General features: G+C 47.1%; 1 long non-coding RNA gene across 1 annotated transcript; it reads left to right on the top strand.

The window, feature by feature from the left end:
• Positions 1-1001: 1001 nt before the first annotated feature.
• LOC135272773 (uncharacterized) lies at positions 1002-7751 on the top strand. Its single transcript, XR_010340740.1, has 3 exons — positions 1002-1034; positions 7436-7537; positions 7672-7751. It is a non-coding gene; the product is annotated as an uncharacterized LOC135272773 (long non-coding RNA).
• Positions 7752-11902: the final 4151 nt, after the last annotated feature.

Below are 11902 nucleotides of genomic sequence, written 5' to 3'. Positions count from 1 at the left end.
TAATCACATCAATGAAAAGGCAAACAGATCTCCCTCTGTATTCTCGTCATGGGGCAAAGATATATTTTCCAGACTGATCCTGCTTGCAATGAACGCAACTGGGGAAAATAATACTGAAAGTTCATCTGACCTTCAAAGGAAGGAAAAACAGCAAAAGTGCATCTCACTTAGTGTGGCTGCATTCCATAAAGCGTAATCACAGTGGGAAGATAAGAATACCACGTAATCAGATTGTTGAAGTGTTGTAAGGGGAATGGGTGGGGGAATTTATGCGGTTTTAAAAATAGGAAGTTCTACCCTAGAGTGTATCATTTCTGAAGTGAAGGAAGTTCCAATAGGCTATTAGAAGAGCCTGCACCATAGCAATTGGATAATACGTTTTCAACACATTTCTACTTCATGATAGTAAACACATGGCTTTTCACTAAATCCTACAGTTTGGATGTAAAGTAACTAAAATACACTCCAAGGTTGGCTGCTCTAAGATTTTGTTAAGCCAAAGAGAAACTCCTGTTTAGTTTTTGTGAAAGACAAGATTGTGTTGCATATCAGGATTTTTTTCATTTAAAATTCGGGTTTTCAAATGTTTTAAACTCGGAGGGGTGGAATGGCAACACGGCAATGTTGGTTATTAAACAGGTAAGCCGGCATGGCTAGAATGATGTGGGAAACGGCTTATTATTAGGAAGAGAAACTCTCAAGGTCGTAAAAAGCACCGAGGTGCTCTCTGACTTCGGGTGTCTTCTCGCCGAGGTCATAGTGAAACAATCAAATTCGTCTGAGTCAAGAAGCTCAGCTGATGTGTGGAGAGACGCCCTGCACAAATGTCTGCTGCACTGCAGGCTGGTCACAGGGCCCATCTCACCCGGGATGGCTCCAGTGTGTTCAGGCTCTAGAATCCTGGCAGGGAGTGGGAGCAGGCCTGAGTAGCCTGGTATCCTTCGTGCAGGGGGAATCCTCACCTCAGAAGCTGTAAAGAAGCCTCTCAGAGCTGGAAAATCCCCTAGACCATGATACAGCGATTCCTTAAGAAGGTAAGTGGGGGCAGGGACGAATAAAGATCGCATCATTATCTCAACCCAATGTTCAAGGAAAAGAGATAGGCTCATACCTTGCTTTTCCATTCAAAGCTAGCATGCTGATGACTCAAGTTTGACCGTTATACCTTGTCTGCTGTCACATCAGTGCTATCCAAAGTGGAGCTTGCCAAAGGGTGGGGGGTGGTGATAAAGACCATGCATGGGCTTTGGATAAAGACCACGGAGCCACACTGCCTGGTTTGAACCCTGATACCTAGCCTCACTGGTTGTTGACTTGGACAAGTCATTTCTCCTGTCTGTGCCTTGGTTTCATCCTCTGGAGAAGAGGGGGAAGTCATGAGAGGGTCCTTGTGAGTTATCACTTGTAAAGACGACAGAAGAGGCCACTTGGAGAGCCTCCTGGGTCTCTGTGTAGTCCAGCCCAACACACATCCACGTATCTGGCACTGGCTGGCAGGGTTGGCAGGACCCTTCCGAAGGGTACAGTTTGGTACCAGGCATGCCCACCCACACCTCTTGACATACTCTTCCATCTTCATTTAAAATACAGATTTTCCAATTTATAAAAACTCCCTTGATATTGAGAGGGGAATGACAACATAGACCCACTGGTCATCAACAGCACAGGAAAGCAGGCAAGGGTGGAATGATGCCGGAAGCCGCTGGGGCCAGTCTCCCGGCTTGCTTTCTCCACCCTGTGATTCCGTTTTGAGCTCCCCATGCCTTCCTCCCTGCCCAGCTCTTCTCTCGGAGAGGTCCTCAAGAGCTGCACTAAGGCCCCCTCCCATCTCTCTTTTCTACCCCCTTTAAGCTACTTCATGCAACCCATAGGGCCCACAGCCAGCCACTCCAGGGCTCACACATTTCCCCTGCAGCTCTGACCTCTGCTGAGCTCCAGGTGCAGAGTCAAGTTCACACTGCAAGGGTCCTTTAGGGTGCCTCAGAAGCACTACAAACCCAGAGAGTGAAAGCCCAGCTTATGCCTTTTGTACCCACGTGTGGCCCTCCCCTGGGTCAGCCATGGTTAAGGATCAACACAATCATTCATGCAGACCTGGTGAGCACCTGCTCTATCCTTCACTTGTTCAGTGCCTCCACAAACCCCATCAGCTCTACCTCCAAAGTACCTTTCAAACAAATCTCTCAACAGGGCGGAGACCAGCCTGGCCAACATGGTGAAACTCCATCTCTACTAAAAATTCAAAAACTAGCCGGGCGTGGAGGCGTGTGCCTGTAATCCCAGCTACTTAGGAGGCTGAGGCAGGAGAATTACTTGAACTCAAGAGGCAGAGGTTGCAGTGAGCAGAGATGGTGCCACTGCACTCCAGCCTGGGTGACGGAGCAAGACTCCGTCTAAAAAAACCAAACAAACCCAAAACCCAAATAAATCTCTCAAATATCTGCGCATTGCTCTCCCTCCTCACCTGGGGTGACCCAGGCCCATTCTCTGGCTCAGCTGTTGCCTCTGACTTTTCTACCTATATGTTCAACATAAAATATAGTTGAGGAAAGGGCTAACAAACACACTAATAAATAATTCAAGTTGTTTCAGATAATCTAAGTACCATGAAGAAAAATACACCTGGGTAATTGATTGGAGAGTGACCGAGAGGGTGGCTGGGGAAGGCTCTGTGTGGAGATCATGCTGAGGATGATGAGGAAGGGGACTCCAGGTCTGCCTCAAATACACAGGTCCTGAGATGGGAGCACCCTTGAAGGTTCAATGGTCGGATGATTATAGGCTGGAGATAAGGGGGTGAGTGGTAGGGGATGTGGAGCTCACAAGGGCTGGCTCCTGTGTGGTTCTGGAGGCCTTGGGGAGGAGTTCAAGTTTTATTCCAAATGCATTGGAAAGCCACTGATGACTTCTACGCAGAGAAGTAATATAGTTTGATTATGTTTATTAAGAAATTATCTCTCTGAGCCGGGCATGGTGGCTCACTCCTGTAATCCCAGCACTTTGAGAGGTCAAGGTGGGTGGATCACGAGGTCAGGAGATCAGGACCATTCTGGCCAACACGGTGAAACCCTATCTCTACTAAAATACAAAAAATTAGCTGGGCATGGTGGCAGGCACCTGTAGTTCCAGCTACTCGGGAGGCTGAGGCAGGGGAATCACTTGAACCCGGGAAGCGGAGGTTGCAGTGAGCTGAGATCACGCCACTGCACTCCAGCCTGGGCGACAGAGCAAAACTCCGTCTCAAAAAAAAAAAAAGAAAAAAGAAATGATCTCTCCGGCGAGGCACAGTGGCTCATACCTGTGATCCCAACACTTTGCAAGGCTGAGGCCAGTGGATCGCTTGAGCTCAGAAGTTCAAGATCAGCATGGACAACTTGGTGAAACCCAGTCTCTACCAAAAATACAAAAAAAATTAGCCAGGTGTGGTAGGATATGCCTGTAGTCCCAGCTACTCAGGATTACATTAGGTAGCTAGTCAGACATGAGCAGGGCAGGAGAAGGCTCTCCCTTGACACCACCAGGAATGTTAGGTGATCATCAGGTGATGTTCAAGATTGTTAACTGTCTCCCTAAAATAATAACTGGTTGTAGCCAGCTCCAGGGAAAGGCAGGCTCGCAGTAGTTAGGAAACATCTGAAACTGGTGATTAGCTGCTTCCTGATAAAATCTCAGGAGTTGATCGAGTGGGCTCAAGCATGTACATTAACTGGCATATGACCATCTAGGGACATTCGACTGGCATGGGAAGTGAGCATTCGTGCAACTCCAGTAAACACACTGTGCGTGTTCCCCTCCAAGTGCTGGCAGGCCACACTATACATCAGACAGCCCATCCAAAGGAAGAATCAGGGGGAAGGAACAACATATAAAACCCCAAGTCAAAGGTCAAATAGCACACTTGATTTCTCAAGTCGCCTGCTTAACCCTCCTCCAAATTTTACTTCCTTTCATTCCTGCTCGAAAGCTTTTTAATAAACTTTCGCTCCTGCTCTAAAACTTGCCTCAGTCTTGCCTTCTGCCTTCTGCCTCCTTGGTTGAATTCTTTCTTCTGAGGAGGCAAGAACTGAGGTCACTGCAGACCTGTATGGATTTGCCGCCAGTAACAGGGATGCTGAGAGGGGAGGACCACTGGAGCTGGGGAAGTCGAGGCTGCAGTGAGCCATTATTGTACCACTGCACTGGAGGCAAGGCCTGGGTGACAGAGGAGACCCTGCCTCAAAAACAAACAACAACAACAACAACAAAAATCTCTTCCTTTCTTTGTTCAGAATGTGTCTACTGAGAACTCACAAAGACGTCAGGTGGTAGGTGAATTGCTGGTGACACGAAGCCATGTCAAACACAGACTAAACCCAGAGGAAGGATGCTTCCACTCCTCATGATTCTGCATTCAGTAGAGTGTTTGGTACATATAGGCACTCAATTAATGTTTGTTCAGAAAATTAATGAATGATGACCCTGAAATCCAGTCTCTACCGAGGCTGATCTACGCGGCCAGCTGGCCAGTGATTGCATGACTGTCCACACAGACCCACAGGCCAGAAACTTAAGGATATCTTGACTTTCCTTTTCTCCGAGCGGCTTGTCACCAAATCCAGTTCACTCTATCACCTAAGCGTCTCTCAAATCTGTTCCCCTGGTATTCTTAGGAGGTAACAAGCTGAGCCTCTCCACGCCATGGCTAAGTGGCCACTCTCCGTGATCCCTAAATCCAGCTCTGTTGGTTTATAACCTGAAGACCATCTACACCTCCTTATGTCAGGGGCTCAGGTCTAGCGAACACATCCAGGTGTCTTGGACCTATGGCTTGTGGCTTTTCATACAGCAGTCAGTTACACAACGTCTCTAGGTTTGCTTGAGCTTATTTGTACAGCGGGTGTGATGGCAACCACCGGATCTCCTTCATGTTGGGATAAAGTGGGTTGCCTCTCTTTGAGGGCCAGAAAACATCACGCACACGGGTAAACGTGAAGTATGATTGTGACTGGGGCTGGGAGTCTAACAGGCAGAAGGAGCCTCAGTCAAGGTGGAGAAACCAGCAGAGCTGGAGTGATTTTTTTCTGCCTGACTGGAGCGCACTCACTCCTCCCCGTTTCCTGCAGCCCTGCTGGTGAGCCTGGTGAGAGTCTCCAGGCCCTGTGGAGACCCCCCAGCACAGCTGGAACTGCAGCAGTGACGCTTCAGGCACCTGAACCTCAAAGGGTCATTGCGTTTCCTGCCTTTCATTCCCAGAGATATGATCTTTTGCCCTCAAATCCAAACTTGTCATCTCTACTCACAGGAGAGGTTAAGGTCTGTCTTGGAGCTGCTGACTCTGGGTTCACACAGAAGAGAAGTTCTGGGAAGAGGCATCCTGAAAGCACCCCAAATCCTGAGACCTCAGGCCCTGCTTTGTTCACCCAACCAAGTGATTGAGCGTCTGGACAGGTGAAAACATTCCAAGACGCAGATTGCGCTAGAGCCTTTCTCTTAGTACCCAGAATCTGATACGTGTAGAGTGAAGCTGCATTTGATGAAAAGGCTGTCAGTTTGGTGTGTGTGGCCGTGCTGCCCTCGATCCTGCCCCTGGCCGGCGTTAGCCCCCTCTGGAGCACGCTGTTCTCCTCCCCACTCACTCTCTGCCCTGCGCTGGCACCCATGCAATTTTTTTCACTTAATTTTCTTCTAGATTTTCAAAGGGCACAAGCTGTGCATCTTCTGACCTTCCTCTGAGTCACACATTCTAGCCCATTTGTGCACTTGAGCTCTTGGCTACACGTACTAGTTCTTGTCTAAACCACAGCACGTGGGGGCTGAGAGAGAATGCACATTTGGTCAGCATCTACTCAGTGTTTTTCAGCACTTGCACCTCCCATGTCTCACTGATCCTCAGGCCCTGAGAACATAGTCCCCCCTTTTACACAGATGAGAAGCAGAACTGTACCACTGAGAGCTTGGGCAACATCCCTAGGGCAGCCCTGGGTTCAAATGCGAACTCACTTTCTCAGGGAAAAGATAGGTGAGTGATTTTGTTCATGAAGAATTTTGGCTTTTTTTAAATATATATATAGAGAGATGGGGTTTCACCAGACCAGGATGGTCTTGATATCTTGACCTCGTGATCCGCCCACTTCGGCCTCCCAAAGTGCTGGGATTACAAGCGTGAGCCACCGCGCCTGACCTTTTTTTTTTTTTTTGTAGAGACAAGCTCTCACTATGCTGTCCAGGCTGATCTCCTGGCCTCAAAGCGATCCTTCTACCTCAGCCTCCCAAAGTGCAGGATTACAGGCACGAGGCACCATGCCTGTCTTTTTGCTCTTGTTTAAAACACATAAGCTATTGACATAAGATGGTTCAGTTAAGTTTTTTGGCAACATTTTACCTCTCAGCTTCTACTATTTTCTACTTCCCTTGGCACGCCCTATTCCTTGTTCAAGAATTGTTAGGCTTTATCCTGTTTCAATAAGTTCTCTATTAGCTCTGATCCAGATTCTCTGTGGCCAACTGCTGCAGTCTCTAAGATAATGCAAACAATACTTACCTCTGTTCTCAGTTGCTGATCTTTTTAAAAACTTTTTTATAGAAACAAGAGTCAGTTTTCATAGGTGGGGAGCTGTGGCCTTTCTCGCCCAAGGCTCACATCTGCCGGCAGAAGGGCAACAGACAATGCCGTGCAGAACTCGAGAGCCGGCGCCGTTCCAAGCAGCTCCGTGAAGCATTCGAGCACATTAGGAGCAGTCCTGGGCACCAGCACACTGTGACCCATGTGACACGCTCTTGCAGCTGGCTCTCTAGCAGCCCCACACTGGAAGCTACTCAAATGTCCATCAGCTGTAGGATGGATAAATGAATGGTGGTGTATTCACACAATGGAATACCAGCCACCACAGAGAAGGAGCTGCCTGTAGCTACAGGCAGTAATATGGATGAATGGCACAGACATAACATTGTGTGAAAGAAGCCGGATACAAAAGAGAACAGACTGCATGATTCCATTTCTACAAAGTACAAAACCAGGCAAAACTTATCTATGGTGTTAGAATATTGGTTACCTTGGGGGTCGGCAGTGACTGAAAGGGAGAATGAGGGGGCTTCTAGGATGTTGGTTGCGTTCTGGTTAAACAGGGGTATTTGGTTGTGAAAATACATTGAGCTGGACACCTATGATATATGCATTTTTCTGTATGTCTATTATTATTTTAAGATGGAGTTTTGCTCTGTAGCCCAGGCTGGAGTGCAATGGTGAGATCTCAGGTCACTGCAACCATGCCCTCTGTTTGTGTTTTAATGACCCCTTCTGATTTGTTTGTCACTCAAAACTGCTGCCGATAAACTACTCCTAGAGGATACTGAAAGATCCTTTCTTGTTTTTAAAAGAAATAACATGCTTAATCAAAAATTATTACAAATTGTGGAAGGAAATGGTACTGCAGGACCTTCATTTCTTTTTCTCCAGCAAAAATTGCATTTCCATAATTCAAGATCTAGTCACGAGGGCTTAAGCAAGACCTTGCGCCAGCAATCAGGCATGGATCGAATGCACTTTTGCCTTCCTAAGGTAAGTTCGATTAAGGAATAAAACTGTCATACAACATTCACAGGATAAAGTGTGATTCCTGAGTCTAATATTTCAAAGATTTTTTTTTATGCAAGATAAAATAAGTCATAGATGACCACCTGCTACTTCCCTAGGGATCCCTTCATCTTGGAAGAAATGCTGATGCATTGTCCCAGGTTGGCCATCACTAAGAAATGGAGACTTCAGAATGCTCCTGGACCATGCCACCTCTGTGAGTTTTGTTTCATTTTTAATTTTCACTGAAAATAATAGACATGTAACTGGGCACTATGGCTCATGCCTGTAATCCCAGCACTTTGGGAGGATTGTCAGCATGTCATCATATATTCTGACGTCATAATACATGCTCATGATACTCCAGTAGATATGACACAAATTGGGGTAAGAGAAATTGGTCATAATACCTGCAGATTACGCTCTCATAATTCCTTGTGATGTCATAATGCGGATACATTATGACGTCATAATATATTGTGACGTCATAGTGCATACTAATTAGCATGTCATCATATATTGTGACGTCATAATACATGCTCATGATACTCCAGTAGATATGACACAAATTGGGGTAAGAGAAATTGGGAGGCCGAGGCGGGCGGATCACGAGGTCAGGAGATCGAGACCATCCTGGCCAACATGGTGAAACCCCATCTCTACTAAAAATACAAAATATTAGCTGGGTATGGTGGCACGTGCCTATAATCCCAGCTACTCAGGAGGCCAAGACAGAAGTATCCCTTGAACCTGGGAGGGGAGGTTGCAGTGAGCCGAGATCGCACCACTGCACTCCAGCCTGGTGACAGAGTGAGACTCCATCATCTCAAAAAGCAAAAAACCATACATTCTCCTAACATCAGCTAACCATCTCGTGTCGGGTCTCTGAAATGCAATACTTGAATACTGCTACAGTACTTTTCAGGTGACTGAAGGAAAAATCAAAGCTTCCATTTTGTGGTTTTGAAATATAGCTTTAATTCAAGACCTATAGGATGAATCACTGCTATGGTTGTTTCCAGCAAGTAATTTGAATTTCACCTTAACTCTCATACTGATGTCATATTTAATTGATATATTCTAATAATGTGCCTGCAAAATTTTCCCCAACACAACTCCAAGTCACAGTATCTGCAATTCTTTAAGATGTTTTCTCTTTAGAGTCCACCCTCAAAGGCTACTGGGACACAGCTTACGTTAACAGGAGGCTCTTGCAGGGGCCAGGCTCAGTTTGCCTTTTGCTGCATTCAAGTCTCCAAGCTTGTGGTCCTGAGTTATGACCTGCCTTTAGAATAAACCATCTCTGGCCAGGTGCAGTGGCTTAGGCCTGTAATCCCAGCACTTTGGGAGGCCACCGCAGGCAGATCACCTGAGGTCGGGAGTACAAGAACATCCTGACCAACATGGAGAAACCCTGTTTCTACGAAAAATACAAAATTGGCCGGGCATGGTGGCCCATGCCTGTAATCCCAGCTACTTGGGAGACTGAAAAGCAGGAGAATCACTTGAACCTGGGAGGCGGAGATTGCGGTGAGCCGAGATCACGCCATTGCACTCCAGCTTGGACAACAAGAGCAAAACTTCATCTCAAAATAAAAATAAAAATAAACCATCTTTTTGGTGTTATGATTTTTATTTTTTTATTTTTTCATGGATCATAGGAAACAATGGTGCTATGTTAACCTCTCAAAATGCATTCCTGTCAAAGCCATCATGTTTACTTTAAAAAGCACACGTCCTTGGCCTCTGTCAAACTCTCCTGTCAACTTCAGGCTGGCTTTTGGAAGTATCTGATAAGGTGGCTGTTCCAGTGTTCATCATTAACTGCAGAGCTGAAGAAAGAAAGACTGTGAGCTCAGATCACCACTTGCCTCAGTGAAACTTCTGAAGCCGTGACCAACCTGGAAATCTGATGATTAGCTTCAGGCACAGAGGGGAACAGAAACAAGAAGCTTGGGGAAAACTAATAACCGAAGCAGGTGAGAGGTGGCCCAGCTCTGTGTAATCATTTCTAAGAAACAATACACACATGGGTCCAGAGTCCAGGAGGCTTCCATGTTATCTATTTCTATTTTTCTTTCTTTCTTTCTTTTTCTTTCTTTCTTTCTTTGATTCTTTCTTTATTTCTCTCTTTCTTTCTTTTTTTCTTTCTTTCTTTCTCTTTCTTCCTTTCTTTCCCTTCTTTCTTTCTTTTCTTTCGTGATGGGGTTTCACCATGTTGGTCAGGCTGGTCTTGAACTCCTGACCTTGCGATCCACCCGCCTCAGCCTCCCAAAGTGCTGGGATTACAGGCATGAGCCACCACACCTGGCCTATTTTTTATTTTTTTATTTTTTTATTTTTGAGACAGGGTCTCACTCTGCTGCCCAGGCTGGAGTGCAGTGGCGCCATCTCAGCTCACTGCAACCTCTGCCCTCCCAGGTTCAAGCAGTTCTCTGCCTCAGCCTCCCAAGTAGCTGGGATTACAGGCCTGCCTCCATGCCCAGCTAATTTTTGTATTTTTAGTAGAGATGGGGTTTTACCATATTGGCCAGGCTGGTCTTGAACTCCTGACCTCAGGTGTTCCGTCCACCTTGGCCTTCCAAAGTGCTAGGATTACAGGTGTGAGCCACCACCCCCGGCAAGATTTACTTTCTCTAAAAAAGAGAAATATAAATTCCTAGGTGTGTGTCCCAGTGCCTGAGCAGGTGCTTTCTGCCATTTCGAGAGGAAACAGCAAGTCGGGTCTGTGAAAGATGGACCCGTCGGCAATGCTGTCTGTGTGGATGCTAGGGATGGTGGAGGCGGGGTCTGACTGTGCATGTGGGGGCCTAGGGCAAGTGGTGCCTGTGCCACACCTGGGGGCCTGAGGTCCTTCCAACCTCAGCAGTTGGATGGATGGGAGTTGGAGAGGGCTCAGTGAGAGTGCTGACTTTGTTGTTGTTCTGCTGTTTTTAATGCATGGCTATAGCATTTGCTCGTGACATCTCAAGTCAGGGGATGTGAATCTGGGATTCTCTCCCAGCCACTCTTGGCTCCCCATGGGGAATCCCTTCACATCTCATTAGACTTGCCTACCGCCATCTGGATCAAGTTGACCTTGATCCAATCGGGTGGGAGGGGGTAGGTGAGCAAAGGGAGGTGTGTGATGCTGCTCTTTGCAAAGAAGCCGGCCTGCCTGTGTCCCAAGAGCACAGAGGTGAAGAGCTGGGACTTAAAGTGCAGCTGGCCTGAATTCCAAGCCCAGCTCTGCTGTTTGCTGCATCATTTTGGGCAAGCTACTCAACCTCTCTGCATCCCAGTTTCCTTGCTCATGAAGTGAAGTTGCCACAAGCGATTCTCCTGCCTCAGCCTGCCAAGTAGCTGGGATTACAGGCATGCGCCACCACACCCAGCTATTTGTTTTCTGTGTTTTTAGTAGAGATGGGGTTTCTCCATGTTGGTCAGGCTGGTCTCGAACTCCCAACCTCAGGTGATCCACCTGCCTTGGCCTCCCAAAGTGCTGAGACTACAGGTGTGAGCCACCGTGCCCGGTCTGCTTCAGTGTTTTCTAATCATCAGATGTTAAGGTTGAAATGGGGTCTCGGCATCAGTAACTCACCTGCTTTTGAACCTCCCTTTCCTGTGTTGCTGGTAGGTGGCCGTTCATCCCTGCTAGGACTCAGCTAGGAAAGGGGGCCACATCAATTCACAAAGCAACCCCTTTTTGTTATCCCTCGGTTCTGGAAGGGTTTTCCTTGCACTAAAGTGAAATCTGCCTCTCTTACAACTTCTTCACATAATTTTGAGTTTCGGCCTCTTTCCTTTCCTCTCTCTCTTCCACACGACAGCCTTTCAAAGTTTTGGAACAGCACTTTTCCCTTTTATGTCTAATTGTCATGTAAGCACTCTTTCCCCCCCCCGCCGCCCCCCCCCGCCCCCCCCCCCCCGCCTTTTGCCTCAGGTTAACTCTCCTAAAACTTAAGCACTGTTTTGTTTTTTTTTTTGAGACAGAATCTCACTCTGTTGCCTAGGCTGGAGTGCAATGGTACAATCTCAGCTCATTGCAAATTCCACCTGCCAGATCTATGAGATTCTCCTGCCTCAACCTCCTGAGTAGCTGGGATTATAGGCATCCACCACCACACCCAGCTAATATTTGTGTTTTCAGTAGAGATGGGGTTTTACCATGTTGGCCAGGCTGGTCTCAAACTCCTGACCTCAGGTGATCCACCTGCCTTGGCCTCCCAAAGTGATGGGATTACAGATGTGGACCACTGCTGTGTCCAGCCTTTTTTTTTTAAGACATAGTCTTGCTCAGTTGCCCAGTCTGGAGTGCGGTGGTGTGATCTCAGCTCACTGCAACCTCTGCCTCCCAGGTTCAAGAGATTC

The sequence above is a fragment of the Aotus nancymaae genome, unplaced genomic scaffold (assembly GCF_030222135.1).
Source record: "Aotus nancymaae isolate 86718 unplaced genomic scaffold, 86718_ANA_hifiasm-v0.15.2.pri h1tg000131l, whole genome shotgun sequence".
In the NCBI taxonomy this organism is placed as follows: Eukaryota; Metazoa; Chordata; class Mammalia; order Primates; family Aotidae; genus Aotus; species Aotus nancymaae.
The sequence above is the reverse complement of the archived record's forward strand: the minus strand, read 5'-3'. Positions and strand labels throughout refer to the sequence as shown.